This window comes from Plecotus auritus, assembly GCF_963455305.1.
Source record: "Plecotus auritus genome assembly, chromosome: 9".
Taxonomy (NCBI): domain Eukaryota; kingdom Metazoa; phylum Chordata; class Mammalia; order Chiroptera; family Vespertilionidae; genus Plecotus; species Plecotus auritus.
In genome coordinates, this window is record NC_137783.1 from 30403396 (window position 1) to 30425430 (window position 22035).

General features: G+C 38.7%; 1 protein-coding gene and 1 pseudogene across 3 annotated transcripts in view; one reads left to right on the forward strand and one right to left on the reverse strand.

Annotated features, from left to right (window-relative positions):
• PRKG1 (protein kinase cGMP-dependent 1) overlaps positions 1-22035 on the forward strand; it is a 1125638-nt gene that overhangs the window by 368861 nt on the left and 734742 nt on the right. The gene's annotated exons all lie outside the window — the stretch shown is intronic.
• Positions 1-22035, reverse strand: part of LOC308257703 — a 238702-nt pseudogene that overhangs the window by 184062 nt on the left and 32605 nt on the right. Inside the window, exons 3-5 of the transcript in view lie at positions 10324-10345; positions 10107-10198; positions 8450-8531 (exon numbers count right to left, since the gene is read on the reverse strand). The product of the transcript in view is annotated as an uncharacterized misc_RNA (transcript). The remainder of the gene's footprint in view (positions 1-8449; positions 8532-10106; positions 10199-10323; positions 10346-22035) is intronic.

A 22035-nucleotide genomic window follows, 5' to 3' on the forward strand; every position in this document is an offset into this window, starting at 1 on the left:
TCTATGCTTTTTATCCAGAAATCTTGCTAAATCACCTTATTAATTCTAATAGTTTCTATGTAGATTATTTAGGGTTTTCTATATGCAATCAAGTCATTTTCAAATAATGAGGATTTTAATTTTTCATTTCCTTATAACTCCTTCCTTTCTTATAACATATACTTTTTCTTGCCTTAACACTGGCTAGGATTTTTAACACATGATAAATAAAGTGGGAAGAGTGGACAGCCTTGTCTTATTCCCCAAATCATGGGAAGCCTTCAAAATACCATTAATTATAATATTTCCTATAGTTTTGTATAATTATAATTCAAACTTTTGCTAAGAGGCTTTTTAAAAAATCACAAATGGCCGAAACCGGTTTGGCTCAGTGGATAGAGCGTCGGCCTGCGGACTGAAAGGTCCCAGGTTCGATTCCGGTCAAGGGCACGTACCTTGGTTGCGGGCACATCCCCAGTAAGGGGTGTGCAGGAGGCAGCTGATCGATGTTTCTCTCTCATCGATGTTTCTAGCTCTCTATCCCTCTCCTCTCTCTTCCTCTCTGTAAAAAATTAATAAAATATATTAAAAAAAAAAATCACAAATGGAGGTAGATTTTGTCCTATTCCAAATTGATGCTTCTTTTGTATCTACTGAAATAATCATAAGATTTTCCCCATTATTTTTATAAATGTGGAGGTTAAAATTGATTTTTAGTTGATAAATCCATCTTTGGTTTGTGGAATGAACCCAGCTGGTCATAATGAATTACCTTTCTATGAGTCATTGGATTTTTTTTCTGATATTGTAGTTAGAATTTTTCTAATTATGTTATGACATAGAGTTGCTGATTTTTATTTTTTTATATCTTTGGCAGGTTTGAGGATCAAGGTTATTGTAGTCTCTTCAAATAAGCATACAGAGAGCCTTTGGTATCCTTATATCAATCCATCTGCTCATTCATTTATCCATTCTACATATAGTACAGTGTTAAAAGTACAGGTTTTAGGTTGCCTGTGTTTGAAGATATTTTTAAAAACTTATGACTACATTACTCTTCTCTTGCCATACAACAATTACCACAAACTTAGTAGCTTGAAGCAACACATTTATTATCTCACTAGAGGCCCGATGCACGAAATTTGTGCAAGAGTAGGCCTTCCTTCCCCTGGCTGCCAGCACCGGCTTCCCTCTGGCTGCCAGCAGACACCGGGAACCTGAGCTTCCCTCACAGCCCCAGCTGGAAGGATGTCTGGTCTAATTAGCATATTATGCTTTTATTATTATAGATAGTTTCTGTGAGTCAAGAATTGGGGAACAGCTTAGCTGGTTCCTCTGCTTTAGGGTATCTGACAAGGATGCAATGCAAATGTTAGCCAGGACTAGGGTCTTATCTGAGGGTCAACTGGGGAGGGATCTGCTTCTAGTTCATGTGATTATTGGCAGGATCCAGTTTCTTGCAGGTGGTAGAATGAGGACCTCAACTCTTGATGGCTGTAGGCTGAGGTCTGCCCTCAGTTTATTGCCATGAGGTCCTTTCTATATGGTGGTTTCCTTAAATCAGAAAGAATCAGCCCTGGCTGGGTGGCTTGGTTGGTTGGAGCATTGTCCAGTACACCAAAAGGGTGCAGGTTTGATCTCTAGCCAGGGTGCACACAGGAGGCAACCAATCAATGTCTCTATCACTCCCTTCCTCTCACTCTAAAAATCAATAAAAATATATCCTCGACTGAGTTTGTTTTTTAAAAAACAGAGTCATTAGAGAGTCTATTAGCAAGGTAGAAATGACAGTATTAGGTAACCTAATCACCTTTGTCATACACTGCTAGTTAGAAAGACTGTACAGGTCTTATGAACGCTCAAAGTCTAGGGATTAAAGAAGATATATCAGGGGGTATAGATAGTTGGCTGCATTTTTAGAGCCGATACATCAGTATTTTGGACAGATTACTTAATTATCAGCGCATTAGGGTATTCATCTATTAAAAAAAAAGGATAGAGTCTTTAGGAATATTAGATCACTTAATTTAAGTAAAACATCTAGAATAATGCCTGGCACATAATAAGTACTGCATTAATGTTAGATTCTATTAATATTCCAAGTGCTGAGTACTATTCCAGGTGGGGGACTTAGCACTGAGTAACAGGGACAAATTCCCAACACACATGAGTTGACAATCTAGTAGAGAAAGGCAGAAAATAAACATATAAATATATAATGTAATGAGTATCAGTGGTGGTGAGGTATTACTATCCTATATAATCAAAGGCTAATATGCAAATCGACCAAACAGTGGAACAACTGGTCGCTATGACACTCACTGTCCACCAGGGGGCAGATGCTCAACACAGGAGCTGCCCCCTGGTGGTCAGTGTGCTCCCACAGGGGGAGTGCTGCTAAGCCAGAAGCCAGGCTCACGGCTGGCAAGCGGACCTAAGTCGTCAGTCAGACATCTCCCGAGGGCTTCTGGACTGCAAGAGGGCACAGGACCGGCTGAGGGACCCCATCCCTCAACCCTGAGTGCACAAATTGTGTGCACCGGGCCTCTAGTTTTACATAAAGTGACCAGAACACTTGAACAGGAGCCTGGAGAAAGTGAAGGGACAAGCCTTTTATATATTTTCAGGATAGCAAGAGTGAAGTCCTCAAAATGAGAGTATATTTACTTCAAGAACCACCTGGAAGCTTGCTTTGAAACAATATGTTGTAACATAATTATTCATGATCGTTATTCAGAGATGACAGCTTATTCCAAGGTAGCTCGCCCCATGCATGCAAAACACTACTCTGTATAACTGTATAATTGTTGTAAAAAAATGTACAAAACACTAAGAGTCCATGCTCAACAGGGACAGTAAACAAGTTAAACTTTAGTCCCGGCAGGCCAAAGCTGAGTGCTACTGGGGTATTTATCATAATTTTGATTGGGTTAAATCTGGCTGCAACAAATAACAAATGCTGCTACAAGAGTATTAGTAAAAGCAGTTGAAAGTCCTTTATTTCTTTTCTAAGCTGTTCATAATCCAATTAATTAAACATTATGAAATGATCCCAAAGCCATATTTGCATTTTCTTCTGGCCTATATTTGCAAAGATTTTTGCCTAGTTCTAATTTGAATACAATACAACTGTCTTGTTCTCTTTATTTATCTAGAGTTTCATAAATAACATATATTCTTTGTTACCAATAATCATCAGGGCTTCAATTTTAGTGGTTATCTGGTCTTGCACCATATTGGTATGCCCGGAGAATGGAGATAATAAGAATGTCCACTTTTCAGGCTTTGTCTCAACTGACTTATTTAAGTGTTATGTACATGCCAGGGGCTCCATAAATGTCAGCTATGATTATTATTTAGTGTGTTCTTAGGTTACCAGTCAAATCAGATCTTGTTGAACTAAATTGAAAAGATAGGAGTTTGCCTGAAACTTGAGCAGCAGCTACTGGGGAGTGGGGGGGGGGGGGGGGGCTGGCGGGCGGAGCTGGCATCTGATAACACTGCAGAGATCTAAGTCACCAGACAGGCACCTATGGACCAAATGGGCCTCGTAGCTGTGTGTGTTCATCCCAATCTGTGTTTTATTTTTTTTAAATTAGTTGCTAACATGTACAAATTTAAAAATTTGTCATAAAATCCCAATATGTGACTTATAAGAACAATTGAAAAATAAAGCCAACCCAGGATGCTTTGCTTTATGGCAACCATGAGCCAGAGCAGAGTAGCAACTGCTTTCATTAGAAGAGGTGCTGAAAAGGACCACGTGTCTCCCAAGTGCCGAGTCCTCTTCAGTCCCTGTTGCTTACAGCTCGCCTGCAGCCCTCATTCCCATCTGGCTTCAGGAGCATTGGAACAGGCCTCCACCTGCACAGGGACTGAGATCTTGGCCTCTGCACATGGAAAGAACCGGTTATAATCCTTGCTCTGCACTATTCACTAATTAAAATCCAAATTACCTGATGGACCATTTGCATCACTGGGGGCGGCAGAGCATGGAGCAGCAGAGTCCATTTCTCCCCAGGCTCCAGGATGCCTTGTGATGAGAGATGCTCTGTTTGTTTTAGCCTCGGCCTTCAGACCGCAGGCACACTGTCCTCTGCTCTGTGAGAAATGTGAATTGAGCAAATTACAAGGAATAGTAGAAGATCTAAAATGCTGTTGAAAAAAACATCTGTGAGCTCTTTCTCAAAAACCTGAAAATGGTTCCTTTGAAACAGTGGGAGACCTCATACCAATAGCACTAAGCTTCTATTTTTGTGCCTGGGAGAGGTTTTGAAGCATTACTCCATGTTCTCCAGTCTTAAAATGCATGACTCATCCACAAGGCAGATTGGAAGTGGCAGAGATTGATCTTACGGAGGAGATGTGCAGCTTTACCACGGCACCAGTCAACCGTCGAGTAGTTGGAGAGGTCATTAGACCAAAGGTAACTGGCTCTTTCAGGCTTTTGAGAGATCATCTCCAGGTCCCCACTGAGCTCTGCCTTTTTTTCTTATTCACGTGTTGCAATTAATAGAGGAGGAGACTATTGTCTATTCACAGGAAACCTCCAAACTGGATTCACATATCTTCGGGCCTAATGAAAACAGTGTCATTGTTCTCATTATATTGGAGGTTACTGGCTGAGCAGGGTCGGCATAGAGAGCATAGTGATGAAGAGCTTGGGATCTGGACCCCATTAGAGTGGAATTTGAGTACTGATGCAGCTACTGTATGATCTATAGGACTCAGGGTAATATATTAATTATCGTGCACTCAGTTTTCTCAGACGCAGAATGAGGTCGTGTTAGTGCCTCCCTTCTGGGGGGTATATGAAATAATTCATATTAAACATTTATGATATTTATTAAGACATAAGTAAGCACTTAGTAAATAGTGTTCCCTCTCTGTATTCATTCAGCACTTTCTATATAAGCGGTAAATATGAGTCACATAGTTTTTGCCCTCATGGCCTAAATGTGGCGGTGGGGGGATGGGGAGGGATTTTTATATTTCTTTTTCTTTTTCTAAATTTATTGGGGTGACATTGATTAATAAGATGATATAGGTTTCAAGTGTACAAGTCTATGATAAATATCTGTATATTGCATTGTGTGCCTAACACACTTTTTTGCTTTATAGCACAGCTGTTGTGAAATGGACTGTCTGCTTGTGAATCTCCACCCCAACTCTCCCCCTTTCTATGACATAAGTCACCTTCCTGTTGCTCAATTTCCTTACATATTAAATGGAGATCATAAAAGACACACCTTCAAGTGTTTGCCCGGAGCAATAACAATAACGGTAATAATAATGAAGAGGAAGAGGAGCAGAGCTAACATTTATCACATGAATTCCACTTATTATTTGATCACATTTATTGCATGTAGTTAACATTAATAAATGCTAACTTTTCTATGTTAATTAATTTTATCTCCACAGTCAACTATAAAGTAGTTTTGATTATTAGTCTCACTTTATAGATGAGGAAACTAAGGCATAAGGAGGTACACCATATGTAATACTTTCAACAATAAAGATTTTCTAAAAAGAAGAAGAAGATACACCTCAGGAGATGTCAGTGTGTGGTTGGTATCCTTAACAAAATACATACCTTCCCAGTTCATTACAGCTAAATGTACATCATTGTTTAAAATTCCTTCCTGGTAATTCCATTGTGTCTAATACTTTATCAAGTCTATTCTGTTGTTATCTGGTTGTTATCATGACATGCACATGAAGAACAAGTCTCGAAACCGAACACATTTTACGTGAGAGGCTGTCTGCCTGCTTCTGGTAGCTCTGAGATAAACTGCATGTTCTCTGTTCACTCTACAGATTCAACTAAAGAACTGGGGGAGTGAGGCTGTTCAGGCTAACCCTTAAGACCAGGAGTAAGGTTTTTGGACAATGTACATTGGCTGGTAGAGGTCTAAGAGACTAGATGAAGTGAATATTTTCAACTTACGAATTTCTAATTCATTTGTGTATAGACTGTGCCTGTGAGGAAAAGCACGCGTGACAGTATACGGGGCTAAAACAAGCAGACTGAGGGACCTCAGGCAGATACCAAGCCTGACATCCTCATGGGTGCTCTTTTAAGTCACAGAGAGAGAGTGTGTTGTTTCCACTGCCTGGGCCATTCTCTAGGTTTTCAGGTCTGTGACCAGATACCACCTTCTCAGTGAAGCCCTTTCTGCCCAGGCTATTTATAATTTCACCCTCTCCTTCCATGTGCAAACATTCCATATCCCCTCTCTCTGCTTTATTTTTCTTCATAGCGCTTATCCCTATCTCAGATTACACATTTTACTTATCTTCTATTCCCCCACCAGTGGTATGGAGCCTCTCATACTAGTTTGCAAGTGCAGATTGCTAAGTATTCAGGGGTTTTGCAAGTTGTTTGTTAAATTGGCCATGATGGGAATAGTTCCACCCTAGAAATTGACAAATGCTACCAATTGGGGACTTTTTTTTTCAGAGTTGGTTACCAGCATACCACTGCCCTCATTAAATGTAAGCTTCATGAGAGAACACATTTTTATTTCATTCATTGCTGGATCCTCAGTAACTAAAAAGGCGTGTCTTACATAAAGTATATAACAAGTGCTTGCTGGAAGAAATATAGAACAAATGTGTGAATGAGTGACTGAGCAAACAAACAAATGGGAGTCACTCAGAGCTCCTCATGCGGATGTTAAGACCGGCTGCCATAGCTGCTTTTCTTGGTGACAGTGATTCACAACCTGGGCTCGGAGAACTAAGCTGCTAAATGAAACTTACTAGAACACAGTGTAGAACTGAGTCACAGCATTTGAAGGAGACCACACTAAGTTCTGAGTTTCTCTCTTTTTGACCTTAATCTTTGGACTTGAGTCAATTAAAGTTTTTCTACTCAAATTAAGTAAATCAGGCTTTTCATTTCTTAGTCACTAAAATGGAAAATAACTAAAATTATGTAAACAGAAACCTGGAAAAGAACATTGCTTGTACCATAGGGAAGTTGAAATAATTTGGCCTCAGAGCTCACTGTTACTTCCCCAGCTCAGATTTATATTTATAAGTCACCCTAAACAAGAATGATACCCATTTTTTTCAGCTTGATTGCTTATAATTGCATTACATGTACTTTCTATTATACAATATTGCTGATGGCCGAGGACTAAATTATCTTGTGTCATGAACTCTGGGATTGCTTTAATATACCTCCTTTTCTCAGGGAAAACTGGACAGTACGAACTAAAGCATATGGTCAGAGTGGAAAATAGGCTACCTAAAATACAGTCAAGAATTCCTTTTTGTTGTTCCTTTGTTTTCCTCAATTTTTCACATAGGTTTCTTTAATGTTTTTTGATGTCAGAATGGGTAACCAGATTTAAAATATCATTGTTTTCCTTTTTTTCTTTATTGATTAAGGTTACATATGTGTCCTTATCCTCCCCATTGCTCCCTCCCAACCCCCCCACTCATGCCCTTGCCCCCCTGGGGTCTGTGTCCATTGGATAGGCTTATATGCATGCATACAAGTCCTTTGGATATCATTGTTTTCTTGGCATGGCTTCAAGGACTGTGGGACTGAGTCTGGAAAGATTTAAATTTTAAAAAAATATTCTAAGTTTAAAAAATTATTAAATATGTGGGAAAAGTATAAGTTAAAAATTGTTTAATTTCTTGGAATGGAGGCCATTCTTAAAGCTAAGAAAATGAGATGTGAGGACAATGAAAAGAAAATATCTTTTTTTCAAAGCAATGTCTGCATGAAATCTGCTAGTTAATGTGGAAGTATAGAATACATAGATCCAGTGGTTAAATACCATCTGTGATTAAACAAAGTTGGAATATCTGAGGGCAGCCTTTAGCCTGTTGAAGTTCTGGAGGATGGTAATGCCATTTCATGTTAAGTCCTGTGGGGCTGTTAGCAGAGGATTGTATTAATGCTTATATTCTTCTCTCTGCTAAGGACTTATAAAATATTGTGAGGTAGTGTTTGTATCCATTAAGAAGCATTTGGTAGCAATTGTCCAAATGTTAATTTAAAAGGGTAAATGGGTTGGAACAACAAATTTAAAAGTTCAGCAGATACTAAGAATAATACAGAAACTGAATAATATCATGACAATAAATCAGATAATGTAGAAGAAATGGATAAATTCCTATAAATAAATAAATAACCTGACAAGACTGAATCATAAGAAAAAAATCTGAACACACCAAAGTGATTGGATCAGTAATCAAAAACCTCCCAGCACAGAAAACTCCAGGACCATATGGCTTCACTGAATTCTATGAAACATTTATAAAAGAATTAATACCACTCTTTCTCAAACTCTTCCAAAAATAGAAGAAAAGGAACATTTTCATTAATACATATTAAAGTTATTAATAAAAACAGAAATAGATGCCTTGTTAAAGAGAGTCCACCACAGTAAGAAAAACAAAAAGAAAATATTCAAGTCTTTGTGTTGGAGATAACAGCTTGGTTGGTCAGTACCTGGGGAGAGCAATGCTGAACTGCTCCTGCTCTGGAATGAACTTGCTGTTACTACTTAGCTTAGGTATCCCTTTTCTAAGACCTGCAAGCAAAGAAAATTGTGTTATTGGTTTATAAATAGAATTTCTATTGGATGTCACCCACCTGTCAAGCTAATGATAATAGGTATTATTTTTTGAGATTATACTATTTACTTAAAATAGGCATTTTGCTTAAAATGAATGCATGGGCTCTCGTGAAATGGCTTTAACTGGGAAATGCAGCACATTATGTGTTGTCAGGAAAAAAGTGATGCTTCTCTAACAAGAGTAGCTACTCCAGATTTCAGCCTCATATTTGAGGAAGACTGGGGTATTGAAACACCCATACAGTCCTGGCCGAGTGGCTTAGTTGTTTGGAGTGTTGTTCCATGCACCAGAAGGTTGTGGGTTCGATTCCCAGTCATATTGTGGGTTCTATCCCAAGTCCGGGCACTTACTATGGGAGGCAACCAATTGATGTTTCTCTCTCACATCTATGTTTCTCTCTCTCTCTCTCTCTCTCTCTCTCTCTCTCTCTCCTCACCTTCCTCACCTTCTTCTCTCTCTAAAATCAATACAAACATGTCCTCAGGTGAGGATTTAAAATAATAATAATAGTAAATAAATAAAACATCCACACAGTGTATTTCTTCTTATTTAATGTTTTTAATCCTTGTAGCAATAAAGACAAGAAAAATGCAGGCAACAGAGCCTGAGATCTGTTAAAAATGGTTGACCATGCATATAGTAAGGAGAAGATATTGCATGACTAGCTTCATTATCTATTTTTTAAATGTGAGCAAGTAAACAATTCTTTAGCTAACTAGTTTAAGTGAATGCTGTGTATCCATTGTAGCCTGGTCCTTTCATGGGAAGGAGCAAATGTGTTCTTATCCCTTTCTGGGTCAGGTGAAGAGAGGACAGATATGAATAAGCTCATCATCTTACACCTTGATCATCCTCAGAATTGAGCCTCTTAATAGACTCTTGTATTGACCTTGGATTCTTCAACCTAAACCAGTGTTCATGAAATCGGTCCCAATACTTAAAACAGTACACCAATCTAAGTGTCACCATGATGTTTTCAGCCACCCAGGCCTTCTAATAGTCACCTGACAGTTTAAACTCAGACGACTCTTCCTTTTTTCAATCATGTTTCTCTTCCAGCTAATATATTCTAAATTGTAAAAGGCATAGAGGGTAAAAAGAAACCTTAGGGGCTTTCCTTTCCCTTTTTTCTTTGTTTCGCCCTCACATTTCTTCCTCTTATTGCACTAGTAAGTGCTTTTCAAAAGGATATGTACAAAGAAGTTTGCATTGAACTTTAACACATTCAGACATCTTCACCTTCAAGAGTGGAACAAGTCATGAGTTCATTTTCTCATTGGTTTAAATCAGAGCATACGTGATATTCCTGCTGGTAACAAAAGTTAAATTTACTACTACAAAGAAGTCTTGACGCCCTGTGTTCTTAAAAATTATAAGGTGTACGTTGCATGCAAATTAGACCCGTGTTTCCAAGAGAATGTTTCCTCTTGTTTCATTATTCAGATGTTTCAATCCCTCAGATCCCATGGTGAACTGAGAACAACAAAATAATGTTTACAATCCTCTGGATCTAGGAAAAAGCCACTTACCATTTTTGAAAGTCAGAGACCATGTTAATATGAGTGTGACCGTTTCTATAGCAGTCTTCCATTCTTCTGATAAATTGTTTGAAGAAAATACACTAAGAAACACAAAAGAAAAATATTCAGGTCTTTGTGTTGGAGATAAAAGCTTGGCCAGTCAGTACGTGAGGAGAATAGTGCTGAAATACTCCTGCTATGGAATGTTCTTGCTGGCCTTGCTCACCTATTCATTCCATTTCTAACACCTATAAGAAAAAATAAAAAGTGCTGTGATTTATAAAGAGATTTGATATTGGGAGTCACCCACCCTTTGAGCTAATAATAGCCTTTTTTTTTCTTTTTTCTTTTTTTTTTAGGATATACTATGTACCTGAAACATAGTACATACTGGTTAAAATGATGTTTGCAGTAGGCTTCTAAGGGCATCTTTATGGTTTTTGATCACTTTACAAGTCAAGAACCTAGGAGCAGTCATTTGACTGGCACAAGGTCTCATGCACAGCTAACAAGTAACTGAGCAGGAGTTGGTGTGGGATCAGGGCGCAGGCCCTGTGTTGTCACTCAGAGCCCCATGCTCTGAAGGGCTTAAATGCTCTGCTATAACCATCTTAAAATTTATAATAGTTTTTTTTTTGTTGTTTTTGTTTTTTTTAACGGAGGGGCTGCATTTTCTTGTTGCCCTTGGCCTTGCAAATTATGCAGCCTGTCATGTCCCTCTGGCAATCAAGCTCCTTCCACTCCATTACATCTCTCCCAGGCATGGGTTCTCTCTTGCAAAAACAATTCCAGCAGGAATAGTCACTACCTGTTCTCCACCAACCGGATGGCACAGCCTTGGTGTGGTCTGCCTGCTCCACTCAGCTAATTTGATATCTGAATTGATTGCTAGATTGGAACTCTGACAGGACAAATATCTGAAAGGCCAGCTTTCAAGTTTACTTAAGTGCCAGATAGCAGGAAAGGAACTTATATTATGTATTTCACTAACCCCCTTGGGCTTTTTATTTATTTTAAACATATCACATTTTGTGTTCTATTTTTACACAGTGAGAAATGTTTCTTCTCTTCCATCATGTTCTAATGTTTTATTTAATTTCGGACTTAGCTAAAATGCATTGGTTTTCTAAAGGGGATACTACTGAGATATTTTATTGTTAATAATGAACATTACTTAGTGTTGAGCATGTGGTTTCTATTACATCAAATTCTTCACAATCTAAATTAAGAATGTTAGCTTTGACATTGGCTGGTTGACTGACATAATGATTTTCTCTTTTTTTGTTTATCTTAAAGCATTCAACCTTTAGTTTTCTAATTTAAGAGTTGAAGAAATAGTGATATATTTTGAAATTTACTTTTATCAAATCCTAACATAAATATTTGTTTCAAGCCCATATTTAAAATAGTTGCCATCAATTAGTGTTTTAAATTGTGATGCTTTCCTTTCATTAAAAATAAATATCTCCCCTTTTATTTTAAAATTTCCTCTGCTACCATCACACATTGTCATGCTTTTTGGGAATACTATAAAGCATCTAATCTAATCCTCTTGCTTTATAGGTGAAGAAATTAATGTCCATAAAGCATAGGAGACTTGTTGAAGGTTTCATAGCCAAATAGTGGTAAATCAAAACAACCACACAGTTTCCCCTGAATTTCAGTCCAATACCCTTTTATTATACCACACAAATCTTTTTGATGCCCAAAATATTTTTTAAATTTTCTGTCCATGATAAATATTTATAGAGTCTTAAACCTCAAGTTAAAGTTTAGCTTACCAAGGCCCTTTTGATATGAAAATCAAAAATCTAGAGGAAAATGTTAGCTTTTCAGTATAAGGGCAAGTGTGTTTTTGAAATGTTCAATGTAGTATCAGAGAGAAATTTTCCTCCTTTCCAATAAAATTCTCCAAGAAAGAAACAATGTATTTGGATTGTTGTGGTAACTTTATAACCCTGTAACTTATTTTATAAAAAACAAATTGTCTAGCAAAAGTTGTCAGTAAACTCATGCCCAATTAAGTACACGTTGAACATAATGTAGTAGAATCTGGTGCTATAATAAGAAATGCCAGTGAAGTGGCCCTGTTAAAGAAAATTTTTTTTTTCTCACCAGGCCACTGTGTTGTTGGTTGCTGGGGAAGAATATGAAATACTTTTGCAGTAAAGGCAAATTATTGATTCTGTCCATCTGACACCAGGTCTGATGAAGAACCTTAGAAACATAGCAATTGACTCCAAATTGCTATATTATTAATATAAAAATATTTTTCTTTTTAAATCTGTCCACCCAGATTATGCTCCAGGGCTGGGGTATAAGTCTGTTGACCAGGCTGTGTAACTTACGATAGGCTTTTATAGGGTAAGTTGTCTCTGATATGATTTAGAAACAAGAGTTTTGATTAAAGATTTTTGAAGAAAGAAACAATACAGAATCTTTTAAAAACATATAAATTTTTATTTATGATTAATTTGTCTAACATTAATAGATTTACTCCCATTATGCAAAGGACCTTTTAATCTTATGCAAAGCCATTACCCATCAAGGAATAACTTTTTAGTTTCTTGTGATGTTGCTCCTCCCCACAGAATAAAAGCTCCCAGTCTTGGTTAGGAAAAGAACTGCATAGATATGGAATTAAGAAGTAAGATTTATTTTTTAAATATTTTAATTACAGTTTACATTCATTATTTTGCATTAGTTTCATGTGTACAACACAGTGGCTTGAAAATAATATACTTTATAAAGTGTTTCCAATATTTCCAATACCTACTTGGCACCATGCATGGTACTATATTATTGACTATATTTCCTCTGCTGTACTTTAAATTCCTGTGACTACTTTGTAACTACCAACTTGTACTTTTAAAAAAGTCTATATTTTTATTGATTTCAGAGAGAGGAAAGGAGAAAGAGGGATATACATCAATGATAAGAGAGAATCATTGATTCACTGCCTTCTGGATGCACCCCACTTGGGATCGAGCCCGCAATCTGGGCAAGTGCCCTGACCAGGAATCGAAAGGTGACCTCCTGGTTCATAGGTCAATGTTCAACCACTGAGCAACACTGGCCAGACCCAATTTGGACTTTTTAATCCCTTCACCTTTTTCACCTAGTTTTCCAATGCCCCTCCCCTCTGACAACCATCAGTCTGTTTAAAGACATAAGATGTAAATGGTGGCCATCCTTTATATTCCACACAGTATGAAATCATTCTCAGTTAAATTTCATCTCTGTTGACCACCACTAACAAAGCCACTGCAGCCGGACAGTTCCTACAGTGTCGCTAGGCAGCCCAGGCATGGAGAAGCTCTAGGGGTCAACTTTCCCTCTGCTACTGGCTTGGTGTCCGCCAAAATCTTGACCAAGTTACTTAACCTTACTGAGCCTCAGTAACTTCTTTGAAATGGATATAATAATAATAACTTAACTCATATTTGTCTCATGAAGATTTGTGTTATTGGGTGATACACAAGGGGAAAAATAATTCTAGAATAAGATTCATCACTTTTTAATGATCTTTCTGACAGCAGTCCAATCTACAGCTGTATTCTAGCTTAGATAGGGAGATGAAGTATTCACAACAGGTTGTTTTGACTCTATCAACTGTTTGGAATTGCCAAGTATACAAAAGTATACTCATGGACTTGAATGAATTGCAGTCCACTGGCCATCCTCAAAATCTGGCAGAACTTTATTTATATTTCGTTTCTTGATTTTAGCCTAACCCAAATGTGTTTGATGAGCAGGGATGTTTGTGGTCAAGGCATTTAGTTGTTTAAGTTGAGTTAAAATGCTTTAAAACTCCACACATACTTTAGTCATTCATACAGCATTTAAGGAAGAATCATGTGGAATACATTCTAACTGTGAAACTCTTAGGAGGCTTCCACCAAACCATACATCATGGCTTTGTACCTGAAGCCATTCAGTGGAACCACTGGGTGAGGCACTTGGCTGTCAACTTCACAGACTGGTTCGCATTCATGGAAATTGCATGCTGCCTAAATATATTGATTTTCACATTTAAGATATGAATATATTTACAGGAATTTTGAAACTGGTTTTAAGGTGATAGCAAACACTTTTATATACAACTAGTAGCCCTGTGTACGAATCCGTGTGCCAGTAGCTCTCTGCGGGGCCTGGCTGCTCCGTGCCTGCGACCCAGAGGCCTATCCGCGGCTGGACACGGAACGCTTGCCTCATCACTGGGGCGACGATGCAAGCGTTCTGCACCCTGGCCTGACCAGAGGCCCATCTGCGGCCAGGCGTGGAACGCTTGCCTCATCACCGCAGTGATGAAGCAAGCATTCCGCCAGGCCACTCATGCTGCCTGCTCTCAGCAGCTGCTCCCCCCACTCCCCAGGACTGGGGGACTCCAGCCGGGGGGTGGGGGGAGGACTGGGCACCACCATCTTGTGGCTATGGGTGCTGCCATCTTTGTGACAGAGTGACAGTTAATTTGCATATTACCCTTTTATTAGATAGGATTCTACTTTCGTGCTATAATTATCATTGATTAATCAATTTCTTCATGAGAAAGAACGTTGGAGAAACCCTAATACTGACTTCCTAAGATAGCTGTGAAAATTATATGAGTTATTGTGTACATGTAAGTATAAAAAAATTGATCTTAGCCAATCACCAATTACCTTCTTCCTGCATACTACATTAGTTTACCTAAAGCCCACAATGGTATTTACTGTAGAGGAGATGAACATGCATTTATTCAGGAGTTGATACTTGCCAGGCATTAAAGCACTGGTTATCAACTGAGGGTGAATTTGCCCCTCAGGGAACATCTAACCATCTGACAATATCTAGAGACTTTTAAAATTGGCATTATTGGTATCTAGTGTGTGGAAGCCAGAGATGCTGCTAAATATCCTATAATGTGCAGAGGACAGTCTCCCACAAAGAAAATTATCCACCCCCAAATGTCAGTAGTGCTATGGTTAAGAAACCCTGCACAAAGGTGATTGGTTTTGATTTAGTCCTCATAACCACCATATGAGGCGGATTCTGTTGTAAACCCATTTTAAAGAAGCAGTGATTGTAGCAATGAGAGGTCAAAAGGTTGTCCGAGATCTCAAAACTAGTTGGAGAACATAGGTCGGCTTAATCCAGAACACAGGCTCTTTATTCATGACTGTACAGGGGCTTAAAAATTATTATTTTTTCTTTTACCTTTCTAAGGTCTTTCGGCTGGATGAATAATCAAATTATCATGAGACAAATTAACAGGAGAAAACAACCAAATTCATTGCAAATGTGCACACCGGGGTTCCATAAGTATATTAGACTTGAGTTCAGTTCAGGCAGTTAAGGTTTATATGCCATTTTAAGAGAAGGAGTGGGGGTATGGTTTGGGGCTTTAAAGTGTAGAAAGGCAATTGACGTGGAGAAAGAAAAGCAAATGTTTGGTAAATAAATGTTTCTTTTAAATCTTTTTTTATTGATTATTTTGAGAAAGAGAGAGAGATAGAGAGAGAGACAGCATTTGTCTCATCGATTGCCTCCCACATGAGCCCAACCAAGGATCAAACCCAAAACTTGGGTATGTGCCCTGACCGGGAATCAAACCCACCACTTTTTGATGCTCCAACCAGCTGAGCCACACCAGCCAGGGCTGGCAAATAAAAGTTTGCCAGCTCATCTTTAACAATGGGGCACAGAAAGGACTTTGATCAAATGGGCTTTGCTAGGTTCCTCTCTGTCTATCACACTTGGTTCCTATTCCACTATAGTTACCTGTAATGATATCTCGCTTTGTGGAAAAGGTCTTCCATCTAAGTTCCTTTTAGGCAGTTAAGAGGAAGCGGAAAAGTTCTGAGTCTTTATTTCTTAAAAATAAGCCCTTAAAATAATATCCCAAATAGGCATATTTTGAGGTGACAAATTGCTCCTCCTCCCCTTCTAAGGACAGAGTAAGGATTAGAGCCCTTTTCTCTGCTTGCATCACATATTGTCACCTTCTTCATTAGGTTGTTATTCCGTTGAATGACCGTAAAACTTGCTTTATAAAGAATGAGAGGTTCTTTTTTTTTTTTTTTAAGCAAAGAAAAAGGTCCCCTTATTTAGCTAGGGATCTAGGTACCACTGAAATTGTTTTCATTAGAGGTGTGCTGGTTGGCAAGGGTTGCTAACCTTGCTGGTGTCAGTCACAGTGGAAGCTTTTGTTATGGTTCTCTGTTTCTAAGTTCCTCTTGCATCAGTGTTATTCAGTGGTAATGTGTCTTTAAGGGAGATTTATAGCTCTGTCCTTTTGGGAGAGAATATTAACACTCTGATTTTGCCTTTTGTGGCTTGAACACATTATTACTAAAGTACATTATCATTTTTTATCTAGTGTGCAGGAGGATTTTATCGTCTTCTGAGTTAGGTGACTTGCCCTAGGCAGGGAAGGGATTAGGGCTGTCAGAGCTAGCAGGACCAACTTTGTTTCACTGTTTTTCCTGTCAGTCAAAAAGAAATAGGGGTTAAGAGAAAATCATCAGTTGCTATTTGCAAAACAGTTTACTTTCCTTTAATATTTTGGTCTCTTATTGACATGAGCATTGACCACATTTTGCTATGGTAGATAATTTATTTTATATGAGGTGGTGTTTTCAACAACCACTACAGAACATTCTGAATCAGTCCAAACTCAATCTGGATAAAAACAAATGCTCTCATTTTCTCTGATGGATATTTTCTTTTGCCCACAAAAGTTATAATTGGCTTTGATGTTTCCCCAAACCCACTATATATGAACCCCTGATAAATGTTTAAACAAAATGGAAGAAATATTATAAACAAGTGAAAATTCCACAGAAATGAAAAAAAGTGTGGTCTGTCTCTGTCCTTCAAAACCTGGCCCATCAGTTAAGAAAATCCTTGAGCTCTATGAACAGTAGAAATTTCATGCGATAAATTTTTATCTAAATGGACAGGAAGGATGCCCATTAAATGATGGTATCTTAATACATTCGTTAATACATTCATTACCTCATCTGTATCATGATGAAGATCACTGACACAGAGTAAAAAGGCTGAAATTAAGGAGTGGCGTGGGGGCAGGTGGCATTGCCTTCACATTTTGTCACTTGTCATAAACTCCAAATGAGGATAGGCCTGCTGTCATGTGGACATACTAGCAGAACTGGAGGAAGAAGACATTTGTTGTATAACTTTAAACTTTTGTCTTACCATTGAACCACACTGCCTATATAGTGCACTGTGAATTCCTATTTCATCTTGTAATGGTCTTGACAGTAACACAACTATACTTCTTCTACTTGTGTCTGTTTGATAAGAAGCATTGCATTTTTTAGTTCTTTCAATGTTTTTTATTGTTGACAGTATTACAGGTTTCCCCCATTTTCCCCACCTTTGCCCCTCCTCCATCCAGCCTCCACCCCACCTCAGCCCTTCAGAGCACTATTGTCTGTGCCCGTGGCCTATGCAAATATGCATGTAAGCTCTTTGGTTAATCTCTGCCTGCCCTCTCAGCCCCCTTCCTTCTGAGATGTCAATCTGTTCCATGAATCCATGGCCTCTGGACCTATGTTATCAGTTTGTTTTGTTCATTAGATTCCACATATGAGTGAGACCATGTGAGACTTGTCTTTCTCTGTCTGGTTTATTTTGTTTAGCATAATAATGTCTGGGTCCCTCCATGCTGTTGCAAAGGGTAAGAGATCCTTCTTTTTTACAGTATTCCATTGTGTAAATGTACCACAACTTTTTTATCCATTCATCTGCTAATGGGCACTAGGGCTTTTTCCAGATCTTAGCTATTGTAAAAAACGTTGCTATGAACATAGGGGTGCATAGATTCTTTCTAATTGGTGTTTCAGGATAAAAGCATTGCATTTTAAATCTTGGTTAGAAGCAAACATTTTAGAATTCCATCTTAGTGTTTCTTCATAAATTAACATATGAAGAACTTCAAGTAACAGACATGGCGTTGGCTTCACTTGACCTCTGTGGGGCACAGGTGAGAGCTATCAGCCCTGGACATTACTCAGAGTGAAGTCTTCTAGTGTTGGAACATCCAACATGAGTCACCATGTGCTTAATGTTAATTGCCTGTCAGCTGGGAGCTCAGCTGGGACAACAGACTGAAGCCACAGTACCTGGCCTCTACTAGTGACTTCAGTTTTCCCACAGCATGATGGCTGGGTTCTAAGGAGTGCCCCGTTAATGGGAGTCCTTGTACAGGCAGGCCCAGAACTGATACAGTATCACATTGTGCATATTCTCTTTGTTAACCAGCAACAGGGATAGAGCAGAGGAAATAAACTCCAACACCGAATGGGGAGACTGACAAAGAATTTGCAGCCACTTTTAATCTACACAAAGGGCAGAGACATACTGAGTCACTTACTATCTTCTTAGGCCATGGAATTCTATAGCGTAGGCCTCAAGATCATTTAAGGTCTCTAGCGCCTTCCTTTCTATACACTGTAGATGCTCACTAAAGCTTCATCCTTATGCTTTACATTTATCAGTTTATTTAATCCTCACAACGTCACTTTGCCATAGATGAAGAAACTGAGCCATAGAAATGTGGAGCAAATTGCCAAGTGAAAGAGCTGGTAGTGACAATCAAGGGCTGGAACCCAGGAGGCCTTGTTCCAGGATCCTTCTCCTAACCGTTATCCTTGCGCTTCCCCTCATAGTGATTCTCTGCAGAATTCTGATGCACACCCATGGATTCATAAACATTTTCTTTTCTTTCCAAGCTTTTCATCCTTTTGGAAATCATCCCTATTTTGTATAATGTTAGCCTCTTTATATTAGTATTAAACATTTGGGGAACCTGGTTTATAATGCTCAAATGCTGGTGAGTAATTATTTCATTGAGGAAGGAGGTCTGTATTTTAAGTATGCATGTGGGTTAGGAGCTGGGATGAGGGGACAGTCAGGAAGGAAGGGAAATGTAGAGACTTGATCCCTTTCCATTTCTCCCACAGGCTACGTGGCTTTGCACAAAGCATCCTCCCCTCTGCAAGTCTGTTTCTGCATAACTTAGGCTCATGTATGGCCTCTTCAGGGGGTCATAGCCTCTCTCCACAAACACCCACACGTCTCCCTTTTAGACTCATTTCTCATTGTGCAATGCCTCATTCTTTGGGTTATTTCTTAGATTCCTGAGGGGGGAAAGTTCTAGTTGGTTTGGCCATGATTCTGAGCCAGGCCGCTTCACTGCTTATTCTAGATGTGCAGTGTTCATAGTTCTCGTGCTTGCCCTGTTCAAAGACTCACACCTCGAGACTGGGTTGCCTGAACCAAAGAGAGCTGCCCCTTTCCCAGGAACACTTGGCAACTTTTCTTCAAAGGAGCTGCGGGGAGGATGACAGTCACTGAAAAACTGTAATTGAGATATGATTAAAATAAGACAAAATTGACCAACTAAGCAGGAAAGGGCGGGGGTGAATGGCTGAGTAGAAGTAATTTGTAATCATTGAAAGAGATCTCTGAGGTATACGAACCCCACCAGCGGTGCTATGTTCTTGTGCTTTAGGGAAAGAGTGTTGCGATGGGAGTGAAAATATTGACCATGACCATGACTGACTTAACATGATTGTGATGGAAACTAAAGCTAGATAACCTTTTGAGTAGGGAGGCTGTCGTAGTGAAGTACCTCTGTCCTACAAAAGGAGAAGGTCCCCTCAACTATGCAGATCTAAGTATGTTTGCAAAGGTCCTTCAAGTTTTCTTGTCTCAACTATCAAGCTACTCTGCGTCGCTCAAGTAAGGATAATTCCAGGTAACCAGGTCCTAGCAAAAGTATGTATTAAAGAATTTTAATTTTAATAGCGTAAGATGTTAGGTGATATTACATACATTAACAACTTCTTCTACATTGCATAAGTATATTTGATAATAATATTTCTTCATGCTTGATCTTTCACAGAAGGGTTACAAGTTGTGTTTGATTATTTTTATTAATTTAGTAAACAAATAAGTAAAAATAGAAGGAAAGAAATTCCCTCATATTATCAAAACATGGTGCATGAACAAAGAAAGACAGTTTCCCCAGCAGAATCTTGTCAAATATTTAAGTGGTGATTAGGACCTAGGCCACAGTGTCAAACTGCAGCTAATTGAATCCTGGCTTTGCCACATTCTGCCTTTGTTGCATGATATTGGCCAAGGAGCTTCAGGTACTCACCTGTAAAATGGAAACATAATATTCACATGGAGGTGCTATCAGAATGAAGTAGGTTATCCATATAATTCTTACAGCATATTATAATATTTCAACGAATGCAGCTAGCTGTAGTATTTTGAACCAGACAACATTAGGGATAGTTTGATTCAAATGAGTGTGAAGCATGTATTTCACTTGTGGTGTGCCAAGTGAAATACAAGGAGTGTACAATTTAAGAGAGGTAATAGTTTAATAAAATATTTAAAAATCAATGTAGAGGAACCCGTAATAAATATTGTATAGATAATACCACAATTTTAAATACAGACCGGACTCTGGTTCCAATAAAACTTTATGTATAAAAACAAACAGCTAGCTCACAAGCCAGAGTTTGCTGCTTTGGTTATTTTTTTAAGTATTGCATTAAAATATTATTTATCTTGATTACTGACGTTTTGGTGCTTGATTGGAGTGCCTCACTTATTTACTATTAATCCTAGTCCCAGATCTGGTGTAAATTTTAAAATTTTAACCCTAAAATTCAGAATTCTAGAATTCAAATCCTAAATATAGACAAGACCTTGGGACCATCATGTCCATCCTCTATGTGGTTACAAATGCTTTCTAAGAACCCCCTTTGAAATGTCAAAATTATAGCTTTGCCTTTAATAATCAATAACTAAACAATCATATGCACATGTGGAATTGCTGACCTTTTACAATAACACTAAACCTTAACTGCCCAGGACACAACATTAAGCAAGTAAAACTCCCTCTTGCCTAGAGGCCTTGGATGTGAGGTGGTTTAGAAGGTACATTTGCTCTTCTGCTTGTGTTCATTCATTTTGTACCTTGTGCTTTTCCTGACTTCCTTTGACTATTTTTTGAGGGCAGATTTTGACCATCCTGAAATTACGGAATATCTCCGGAAATTGTTTTCTTTGTTGCTTTTCAATATTGATGGGTTTCTGGCAGCGGGAATATAATTAAATTCACAGCAGTTATCAAGCCCCTTTTTATAATAAGCCTTTTATCCCTTTACCTAACCCGCCTTTCCTTGTTTCCCAGGATTAAATGGCAGGGGGCCATTTGGCTCAACCTGCTAGCTGTACCTTGGCAGGGCTTGCCATTAATCAGACGTCCTTTTCCTCCTAGAAGGCAAAATGTGTCTCCTACTCAGGCTCACCTCACATTTCAATTTGCAAATGAACATGTAGTTTCTTTTTCATTCCCTTGGCACTAACCAGAATGTGTCATTACTTCAACTTTTCGGGGTTCCCCATCTAGAACCCATGATCTCTCTAGTCCATTTTGAGTATCTTTAAGGCAAAACAGTCACCCTGGATCAGAGGGAGAGTAGCCCCCTTACGGAACTGAGGAGCACAGTGTCAGGTCTGGCCAAACAGTGGGCTGAAGAATGACCACGGCAAAACATCAGTCTTTGCCTCTGGAAGGCCATGTGTGGTGGTTAATTTTGTGTCAATTGGACTGGGCCGTGGGGTGCTCATATATTTGTTCAAACATTATTCTGGGTGTATCTGTGAGGGTGATTTTGGATGAAACAAACATCTGAATCAATAGGTTGAGTAAAGCAGATTGTCCTCGCTAATGTGGGTAACCGTTACCTAATACGGCCAGAATAGAGCAAAAGGCTGACCCTACTGGGAATTAAGATGAATTCCTACTGCCTGACAACTTGGAGCTAGAGCTGGGAAATTAGTGTTTTCCTGCCTTTGAACGCTACCTGAAATCTTAGCTCTTCTTGAGTCTTGAGACTGTGGCCTTCTGTCT